The sequence below is a fragment of the Ursus americanus genome, chromosome 13 (genome assembly GCF_024610735.1).
Source record: "Ursus americanus isolate L20-20 chromosome 13, mUrsAme1.1.p, whole genome shotgun sequence".
Taxonomy (NCBI): Eukaryota; Metazoa; Chordata; class Mammalia; order Carnivora; family Ursidae; genus Ursus; species Ursus americanus.
Window position 1 is genome coordinate 45,897,167 of NC_142139.1, and position 10,936 is coordinate 45,908,102.

General features: G+C 40.8%; 1 protein-coding gene across 3 annotated transcripts in view; it reads right to left on the bottom strand.

Moving 5' to 3' along the window:
- The window catches only part of GASK1B (golgi associated kinase 1B), a 48,303-nt gene extending 47,300 nt beyond the window's left edge, over positions 1-1,003 (bottom strand). Inside the window, exon 1 of one of the 3 annotated variants that reach the window (XM_045798752.2) lies at positions 865-1,003. The gene's annotated coding sequence lies outside the window, so the exon portion shown is untranslated. Of the gene's footprint in view, positions 1-321; positions 561-864 lie in introns of those variants that run through there. The other 2 variants (XM_045798751.2, XM_045798753.2) reach the window with 2 other exon arrangements.
- Positions 1,004-10,936: the final 9,933 nt, after the last annotated feature.

Below are 10,936 nucleotides of genomic sequence, written 5' to 3' on the forward strand. Positions count from 1 at the left end.
CAGAAGCACCAAGTACTAACATTCAAATTCAGAAACTTTATTCTCTTAATCCGATGGTACAATTTTTCCTCATTGTATGTTTCATCATCCCTACATGAAGAATGATTTCAATATAAAGCCATAAATGTCCATATATCTCAGAAGAAGTTACGTTTTTTTCAGTCACACACACACACACATAAACACAAAACACAAATCCGACTGCTTTTCATTCCTTTTCTTCCCACAAAAGTCAGCTGAAAGAAAATAAAGGTATCTCTAGCTCTATTTTTTTTCACATTATTAAAAAGAAGAAGAAGAAGAACTCATAAGCAACCTTACTTACACAGCTGGCCCCATGCTTGGCTCCAGGAAGAATGTAATCCCTGACTGTAATGCAAAGAACTTTTAAAGGCTGAGGCATGTAAGTAGAACATATTTCATGGTCAAGAGTGTTCCACATTTCAAATATCTCAGCTCAGCTTTAAAAGCTCCCTTGAAAACTCCTGATTGCAAAGCAAAACGGCTACTTGTCAACTGGCTGCTGGTATCCCAGTTTTAAGGCGCGTAAGGTTTGTTTTTTTTTTTTAATAGTTAAAAAAATAAACTTTAATTTTAAGATCTGGAAAAACAAAAGCCAAAGCCGTACAGAAGCAGTTTTCATTCAAATAATTTTCCACTTATTTTTAACCCCTGGGAGCCCTCTAGTGTCCTGTTTGGAAACAGACTCAGAAATGTCCTTCTCATGGAGTTAAAAAGGATTGAGAGTGTTTGCTTAGAGGCCGCAGGATAAATACCTTATAAAATGAGGAATGCGGTAACCCTGCTATCCATCCCGTGTAGCTGGGGATTAGAGCACCAAGGTTCCCAGGGACTAGGACTCACCTTACTGTCTTGACTGTTTACAGAGTAACATCTGTCTCCCACCTCTTCTGAGAAGGCCTAGAGGTTCACAAAAAGGTAAGAAGGGGTTAACTTAAATGAGGAAAAAAATAGAACGGTGAGATAAGAGTGCACACAGATAGGGGTAGACATTTATAGCGTGCTCTTGCAAGGAGCAACGGCTCACAAAAAGAAGTCATGGATTCTCTCTGATTGGAGGTGGTTTTAAAAACAGGTTAGTAATTGGCTTGGGGAGTTTGCATGTCCTGGTACAAAGGCAGGGCTGATGACCTCTGGGTCTCATTTAAGCTCATTCTTTTTGCTTCGAGGGCAAATGAATCAGAAGGTAGGAAGGTGACAGGAACTGTTTGCCCCGCTGGAAAAGAAGTTTGTGATACTGGGGGCAGGTAAGAGATTAGCATATGGAATATAAGCCTAAAAATACTGCATTTTACAATGCAAAAAAAGATCAAGGGATTGAAACAGAGCGAGGAGGAAAGAGTAAACTTCCAAGTGATAAAATGCCCAAGTATTATAATACAGCTGTTACTTTAGCACTCAAACTCAGACCTGTCTTCTTTTTTAAAAGTTCGGCCGCATGGAGGAAGGAGAGGAACAATCCCAACATTGACAATGGTCTAGAAGTACCTGTAGATTTTGGCTAGACTTCATGAGACTTCAAGCATTCTTCCAAAAGCGTTTTCCTTTGTATTCCAAAACTCTTAAAGCTCACTTCCATAAGCACAGAATTATTTTCTAGGTAATAAATGTTAACTTTTTGAAAGGAAACCATGACAGAGTTGTTTTATTATAATGATATTAGGGGCATCTGGGTGGCTCAGTTGGTTAAGTGTCTGCCTTCAGCTCAGGTCATGATCAAGTCCTGGGATCAAGCCCTAGGATCAAGCCCTGCATAGGGCTACCTACTCAGCAGGGAGACTGCTTCTCCCTCTGCCTCTCCTTCCACTAGTACTCTCTCTCTCACTCACTTTCTCTCTCTCAAATAGATAAATTAAGTCTTTAACAAAATTATATAACAATATTATTATTTTCACATATCAAGAAGAATAATTGACCTGACTCTAAAAATTAAAAATGTATCTTAAATTAGAAGCAGAAGGCAGGTTATAACAAGCAGAAACCTCCAACTCCTCCGGCTGTTTCTAAAGCAACTTCTTTAGTAAAGAAATGTTTTGGAAATAGATGAGAGTGTGTGAGTTGGTGAATTTGCTTGACTGCCCCTCCCCCCAACAAAGGTCTCTATTGGAAGACCAGCACATTGCCTCCTCTTACAGCCACAAAAGAGAGTAGTAGAGGCTAAAGGGTAGGATATTTAGAGAGTGGGCTCCAGAGGGAGAAAGCCTCGCTCCTAATCCTCCTTTGCTTTCTAGCTGTGGTCCCTTGTGACAAATAGCCTTACCTCTCTAGCCTCAGTTTCCCTATCTAAGAGAAGACTAATAATAGCACTTACTTACCCCATCAGTTTCTTGTGATGGTTAAATGAGATAGTGGTGACAGAATGATAGTTTGAAAGCTTAGTCAATATTTTTTATTCCCCCATCATCTTATTGAACTTCTTAGAGGCCCTTCTCCCAGCCCACGCAGCTTGACAGGGAATCACCACCGCATCAAAGGGGAAGCTATCAGCATGTAATTAGGCACACGCTCATTGAATTATTGGTGTCATCAATATATGGATATAACCAACACAGTGGACAAGACTGCTCATCAGATCTAATCAGAAAACAATTTTCATTGGGATGCCTGGGTCAGTTAAGCATTGGACTCTTGATTTTGGCTCAGGTCATGATCTCAGGGTCATGAGATTGAGCCCGGAGTCTGGCTCTGCACTCAGTGGAGAGTCTCCTTAAGATTCTCTCTCCCTCTCCCACTGCCCCTCCCCCAACCCCCACACTCACTCACTTGCTCTCTGTCTCTCCCATTCTCTAAAAAGAAAGAAAGAAAGAAAGAAAGAAAGAAAGAAAGAAAGAAAGAAAGAAAGAAAGAAAGAAAGAAAGAAAAGAAAAGAAAAGAAAAGAAAAGAAAAGAAAACAATTTTCATCATTCTCCCCACTGCCTATTCATACCTGCTCTGTGGCCTAGTAGCACTTTTCCACTCCCTTGGATAAAAATGCAGACATGATTTTTCTAGTCATACTAAGATTTTTTAAAATGTCTCCACTCATTGTAGTCACACACATAATTTGCACAAAAACTAATCAAAATGTTTGATCCAAACATAGTCAAAATTTTCAAACTTCTTTTAAGTTTAAAGTATTTTCCTTTTCCAGAAATGAGCTGTCCCTCTGAAAGCATAGACAAAGCCTACTGAAAAGGAGGAGTGGAAATCCATCTCGGACTGTTTCGTTTTGTTTTGTTTCCCGTCTAGACCTTCTTCCTCACCTACATACCCACTCAGCCCACTCTGCGTCCGTCCCTGGCTATTCCAGAGTTGAAGGGTAGTGAGGACGGAAAAGTAGTAACAGTGGAAATATTCTTGCCATTCCACTGTATTGTCATGAATTGGTTCATAAACTCCCCGGGCTTAGCACAGGTTTATAAAGCTGACCGTCTGGTGGGCATTTTGCACTTGCTTCAAAAACACCACTGTTATTGTCTCTCCGGCTGGCTGTGGATGTCTCTTCAGTCCCTTGAGATCTGGCAGCCCTCTGCTCTGTTGAGGTGGCCTTCTCTCTACAGGCCATCTCTTGGGCAGCATTTAAAATGGCCAACATGGTGGCTTTCTCATTGGGACCTGTCTGTATCTCCCACAAGTGGTCTGATACACACAGTCACCATCCTTTGCCTCGGCAACCTCAGGCGTTGCAACGCGACAACCTCTTTCCCTTGGCGTGGTGGACCGTCATTTTGGAAGGGAGAAGCAGCTGCCACCCAGTGCTCATGGTCATGGCTGAAACTGAACAGGATGGTATTTTCTACCATCGGGCTCAAGGGAGAAGTTTAATTTCATTTTAGAAAAATAAACCTAAATTCCTTGAATGAGTAATGGCTTGAAAATTTGTTGTCACAATACAACATTCACAAATAACATGTGAGCTCACACGTAACACTCCAAATATTTGTTATTGGTATTAATATTTGGTCCGAGAGAGCAAATCCTCATACTTTCTCTCCATTAAAAAAAAAATACATGAGGAAAACAAAGTGGAAAGGTAGACAATAAGACAATGATAGGGCTTATTATAATTACCTGGGAAACTTTTTATTCCTTTATGGAGGCAGGAGAGGGTAATGAGGAGAAACAACTTGAGCAGGGTCTGGAGCCTCTGGTAGCATTCAATTTCTTGACCTATCTGGTATTTATTAAAGGATGTTTATTTTGGGACAATTTGTTGGCTATACATTTGTGATTTATGAAAGAGGTGGTAGGTAAACAAATATTCTTTTTACATTCTTTATATCTTGCATGTGCTCTAACTCTATATAGAAAGAGAATAGAAGTAATAATTGTTTACATATTTGGGTTTTTTTAAAGATTTTATTTATTTATTTGACAGAGAGAGAGACAGCCAAGGAGAGAGGGAACACAAGCAGGGGGAGTGGGAGAGGAAGAAGCAGGCTCCCAGCGGAGCAGGGAGCCCAATGTGGGGCTCGATCCCAGAATCCTGGGATCAGGCCCTGAGCCGAAGGCAGACGATTAACAACTGAGCCACCCAGGAGCCCCTGTTTACATATTTGTATTTACAATGAAGAGTTTGCAATGTTTTCATCATTTAAAATTAAATGTATAAAGTTAAAGAAAAGTAAAATCATTGGAAATTTTGAAAATATGTAGATACCTAGGCCCCACCCACCTCCCCAGAGATTCTAATTTCATTGGTCTGAGGTAAAGCCCAGCAATCCATGCTGGGAAAAACTTCCCATGTGCGGGAATTCACTCCTCTAAAAGTTAAATGATAGTTTCAGAAGCAAATTAACACCTTCTGGCAGTCAAGTGATAAGTCTGAGGCTTCACTGGCAGTAAAATAATCTTTAAATCCTCCAAGACTTCCAACTGTAAGCACCAAGGGCAGTAAAGGCTGCTTCTCCTTTGGGCTGGAGGAACTCCAGGACCAGACTGGGCAGTGCGGAGGGCCCCAGATTTGCCATTCACATTACTCCCATTTCTCATTTCTCCTCTCCTGTCAGGTGTACCTTTTGCTGCTACTGGGGGCTGGAGCTCAGCCATCTCCTCCGAGCCATTCAGAAAGTGAAACGGAGGAATTCGTAAGGACTCCAGTCACTGAAAAACTAAGTATCAAGCTTCTCCTTGCTGCTGTGGACCTATGCTTGTTACATAGATTACGGACCTACAAATGAGCACTTTGTTCCTGGCTCTGTGCTGACCAGACCCTTCCACTGGGTCCCTAAGCCTTGCTCACAACCTTCCTGACTCTCTAGGACCTATAGCGCTTCTAGAACTGTAGTCCTGGCTTTAGCCTAGGTTGTTAGGTACCACCTCTGTCCTGCTTGCGATGTGGAATTTGCTGATATTTTTGCTATCCATTCTAATACCAGGCCAGGGCAGCCCCAAGCTGGCCTGTCCTGACACTGAAGAATTCGTAGTCTTAGTATTTGAAATGTTGTCCTAAAGGTGTTTGATGGGAGCGCCTGGTCCTGATTTCAGGGTCATGAGATCGAGCCCTGCAGCGGGCTCTGCGCTCAGTGAGGAGTCTGCCTGAGATTCTCTCTCTCCTTCTGCCTCTGCCCCTCCTCCTGCTTGCATGCTCTCTCTTTCTCATGATAAATAAAATCTTTAAAAAAAATAAATAAGGGTGTTTGATTGGTACCAAGAAGTTTGTAGTTCCTTAAACAGTGCTCTATATTATATCTGTCTTCGAAACTGTATGCAAAAGAAGTTACAGTGTTCCATTGTATTAAAAAAAAAATGCATGCCCTTCCACCCTGCACTTAATTAATCAGTCACTCTTAAGGACATCTTCCCTGTTGACCTACACCACCACCTCTACTTGCCATCGGTAGGAGAAGCATTTTAAAAGAAAACTAGCTGTCTTCTCAGGGCTAGCCTTACAAATCTATGAAGTGATGCTGAGTGCCATCTCTTGATCTCTTATATGTGAGCAGAAGGGCACCAAATAGGCATATTTCCAGAGGACGCAGTGCCTGACATTTCATTGCGTTGGGTGTTCTCCCCTCTATCTCCTGTTTTACCTGGCAAAGAGGAACACAAGCCTCCATGCCTTTTCGCAGTATGGAAATCTCCTGCAATCATCCAGTTAGCCTCATTTCCCTGGGAGTGTTTGTTTCATTTACATAAAGTTGTATTTGGGTCAGGATGTTTCTGCCGCATGACCAGAAACTGTGCAATGTTGGTATGGACGGAGCATAATATAGGAAACAAATAAAATGTATGAAAGCCAATTTGACATACATTTGAAATAGCATATTTATAGGGTTGTTATTTCACTTCTGGATAATTTGATCATTTCTGCATGTGATAATAACCAGCATTTGTTTTGTAGTTCTAAAACCCAAGAATGCATATTGCCCTCATGGAGTAAGAAAACTTAGGTAAATCAGAGGCCATCCGAGTTGCCCCTAAAATCCTCTGGACAATCTAGACAATGAAGCTGCTTTACCTCCGCTGTGGGTGCTGAAGGCCTAGATGCTCTGCCTCTCAGCCCCACTCCCCGGCCACACACAGAAACGAGGCCAGACACACAACAGCCCTCGGTCATCCTTGGCTTAAGATAGGAAACCCAAGCAGCCGTGGTTTTTGGCCTATGCAAAGGCATAAAGATTGGATTAAATTGTCTTAATCCTTAGGCTCCTTGCAGAAAATTATGCAAAGCTACAAATTATCTCTTTCCTCCTCACGTAAGGCATCGTTTGCATGAAAGAAATAAGTTGCAGAATTAGAGGAAGGAAGGCCCCCTGGCTAGACTAGATTAAACTTGGCATATTAGAAATGCAATGGGATTATACACAAACACTTTCAAAGAGCAGGAGGAGAAGGTAGAGAGAAATTTGGGGTGCTTTTTTCATCTGCATCTAGTAGCTTTGAGACTCAGCTGTCTCTCCCACAATGATTCAGGCACGTGTGGCATATCTGAGAAGTTGCTGGGGTGTGAGAACTGCACATGCATGTTTCATGAATGTTTAGAGAAGCTGGATTCAAAAAGACAGAAAGTGTTTCTATCACATTCCCTGTCCATCCACCCAACCCCACCTTCCTAGCTCTAGAGATTCAAACCCCAGGAAATAACTATAGGCAAACACGGATGGAGATATTTTCACGTCTTGTCCTATAAGATATCAAGGCATCAGCAGCCCACTTTGGTTTCCAGGCAAGGAAATGTGATGCAGAGTCAGGGAGCATCCATTGTTCCCATCCTTCCAATTTCAGGCACACTGTTAGGCAGCGCCCCTGGCATGGACCTCATGCTTCCCATGAAAGACGGCAGCAGCAGCAGGCTCAGCGGTGAGGCACCTTTAAGTAGCTGGACAGACGGAAAACATCCAAGAGGAGCAGGAATGTGGTAACCAGAATTGACTGGGTGATAAGCACTTGAGTGACAATCCCTGGCATCCTGAGACACAGTTGCACACTTATCTGAGAGATGCTGGAGATCTTATTTTATGCAGGAGTGGGTAAGAGTCAGTGCAATTTGAGTCACTCCCACTAAAGAGTACTTGGCACCCATAGGCTGCTAAGACTCAGGGAAATGCACAGCCACTTAATGTTTATTAAAGACTCACTAAATGCCATTAATGTCCCAATAAATATTGAATGAATGAATGAATGAATGAGTGAATGAATGAAATAATGAATAAATGAAGGAAACTATTAAGATAATAAAGCACAGTCTCTAGACCACGGCCTCTCAAAGTGTGGTCCTGGATCATCAGCACCAACTTCCCCTGGGAATTTATTAGAAATGCAGATCCTTGAACTTCACCCCAAATCTACTGGATTAGAGATTCCTGAGGAGAGGCTCTGCGATCTGCATTGTGAGAAGCCCTCCAGGTAATCTGTGCTAAAATTTGAGAACCATTGCTCTGGTTGAGGACCCCCAAAAAGAATGGGGCAGACCAGGAAGAAGATAGGAATATGCCAAAAGAGAAAGGACAGAATAAAGCAAAAAATTGTAAGAAGATTCAAAACAGCATTCGCAAATTATGTAAAGTTATCTCTACCTTTTCCCTCTTTATAGGAGTTCATTTCCTCCTTGACACTTCATCCATTGGTTGGGAAAAGACAGAATACGCTAATATCACATGTTCTGCCCAGCCAAGCCCCCTCACCTATCCAACCCTATTGATTGAGAAATTGAGAAATTTTCTCTATTGAGAAAGCTGCTTTCTCAAGGCAGGGTCATAGCCTGTAGATATTGGGAAAAAGAAGAAATCTGAGCAAAGACAATTCCCCAAATCATAGAATGGAAACCAGGAACACTCCTGGGTGTGGTGAGGCCATCACCAGTTCCATACCCACAAAGACATCTTTTTTAGGAAAATCACACTGTTTTCCAAAAGGCGGTCATAGGGTTCCCATGTCCACATAATGTGTAGCATAGACAACAATTATAAACCAAAAAGCTTTGGTGAGAAGTCTGGAATGGGTTCTGAAATGTAAAAAGCAAGTAGATAAAAGCAGTATAACACATAGAAGGAAATTAAATATTTGTGTGAGAATGAACATGGCGTTTCCCTAAATATAACACACCTCAATCATTTTTCCACAGGAAATAACCAATGCTTTGGTTAAGAATGCGCATTATTTTTCAGTTCTTTGGGGAATAAAGTAAACTTGATTGAGGTAGTCACCAGTTGGGAGGCAACCCTCCTTTTTTTTTTAATCTTTGTACTAATTGCTTATAAAATAGAAATTGCCAGAAATACCGTTGACTACAATAAATCTGCCTTTAATTCTGTTGATTGAGGAATTTGTAAACAAAATATTCTTAGCTGAGTGCTTTGGGCAAGTGCTGTGAACTGAATGTTTGTGCCCCCTCAAAATTGACATGTTGGAACTCTACTTACCAACGTGAGGTAAATGTGAGGTAAATGGAGATGGGGACGCTGGGAAGTAACTAGGTCATGAAGGTAGAGCCTTCATGATGGAAACATTACCCCTGTTAGAAGAGACAAAAGAAAGCCTGTTTCCTCTCTCTGGTCTCTGCCATGTGAGGGCACAGCAAGAAGGTAGCCATCTGCGAACCAGGGAGAGGGTTCTCACCAGAACCCAACCATGCTAGCACTTTGATCTCAGACGTCCCAGCTTTCAGAACTGTGAGAAATAAATTTCCATTCTTAAATCCATCCAGTCCAGGGTAATTTGTTATTGCAGCCCAAACTAAGAGACCAAAATATTTCATTTTGCTCAGTTTCCTCATCTGAAAAAATTATTATATCTAGCTCATAGGGCTATTCTAAAATATAAATAAAATAAATAAAAGCACTTAACACAGTGCTTAGACATAGTAAAAAGTAATGGCTCATTCACTTGCTCTTTTTTTCTTGCAAGAATGATACTTGTGACTAAGAACTCTAAAGAGACTCAAGAAAACACTGATGGATAAAACACTGATCAAACATAATTTCAGGTTCAAGAAATAGTTGTCAGTCTTACCAGGTTACCAATGCTTCATATTATCCAGAATTTGCTCACTATCTCCTTCTACATTTACAAAGTACTTAAAATTAAACAGGAGTGTATTCGGCATACTTCTTTGGATTCAAATCTTTGGTCATTTTTGCCATCGGTATTTAGACTTAGTCCACGGTAACCACTGTGAGGCTCTAGTAAGGTGAGTCCTTGGCATTGTAATTGGAATCATGGGGCATTTGTCATACAAGGTATTTACTATAGATCACACTTTGAAGAGATTGACCTCAGGCAATTGGACACTTTCAGCCTGGTTAGACACATTCCCTCTAGGCCTCTAGCAATATTCCCAGAACGATAATGAACAATAATAATAGTAGTATAACAGTTTAATAATAGCACCTCATAGAGTTGGTGTGAGGATTAGATGAGTCCCTAAATAAAATCCATTACATTCAACAACAACAAAAATTTACCTTTGTCACTGCAGGGACACTGTGATGGGGGAAATAGACCTTGGAAATATTCACTTAGTATGGGCAAAGAGAGATTCAGAGATCATCGTGCCCATTTATATACTGATCTGGGGAGAGGTCATTCAATTATTGGATCACTTTATCTCGCCAGTTCTCCGGGCATATATCTCCCTATTATGGAGAAATTTGTAATTTTCAGACTGAAGTGCCTGTTGCCTTATCTTTAGACTCCTACATTACTCTTTTGAGGTTTTTTATTTAAAATCTTTTTGGTGTAATTACTACATGACAGGCATTGTCAAGTCACTTTGGATGCAGCAGCAAAAGAGATACTCAGTAGGCCAGCAGTCAAGGGGTGTATACGATCTGACTTTCCAGACTGGACTGCCTTCCACAACTTTCAGCTCTGTCAGTTCTCCATCTTCCTGCACATCTGCCACCCTTAGAACCTGCCCACACCCAACAGACACATATCTAGGTTCAGATTTCAAGTCTTCCCATTGTCTTGTGGATCACGCCTACACACAGCACCAAATATGACAATTCTAATCCGGCCAAATTTGTCATCTGCCAAATAATGGTACTAGACTGGCTTGATTAGTTTTATAGATTATTCATTTTCATATAATGAATAATTCACCTACCAATCCATCATAAATTTCAAACTGAACCAAACCTTACTTTCACTTATTCCCTTATTGGATCCTGAAAAAATGGTATTTTTCCTTTCCTTAAGTAAAAAAAGAATCTTCTAAAATTAGTTGAATTTCGGTTAACAGGTAGGTAACTTTCCCTCTCAAATAAGTATTTTTTTTTAAATATGTAAGTTTAATAAGATGGGTTTGGAATTTCTGCAACTAAAACTTTTAAATATCTAAGAAGTTGGTGAATCTAAATATATCATGAAACATTTGTATTGCTTTTCTAAGTTTTCCATGGGAAGCATAATTCGAGATTAAAATATATAACTTCTGCCTCAACAGTATGTCAGGCTAGATATTCTCATAGGCCTTCTTACTTTAAACCTAGA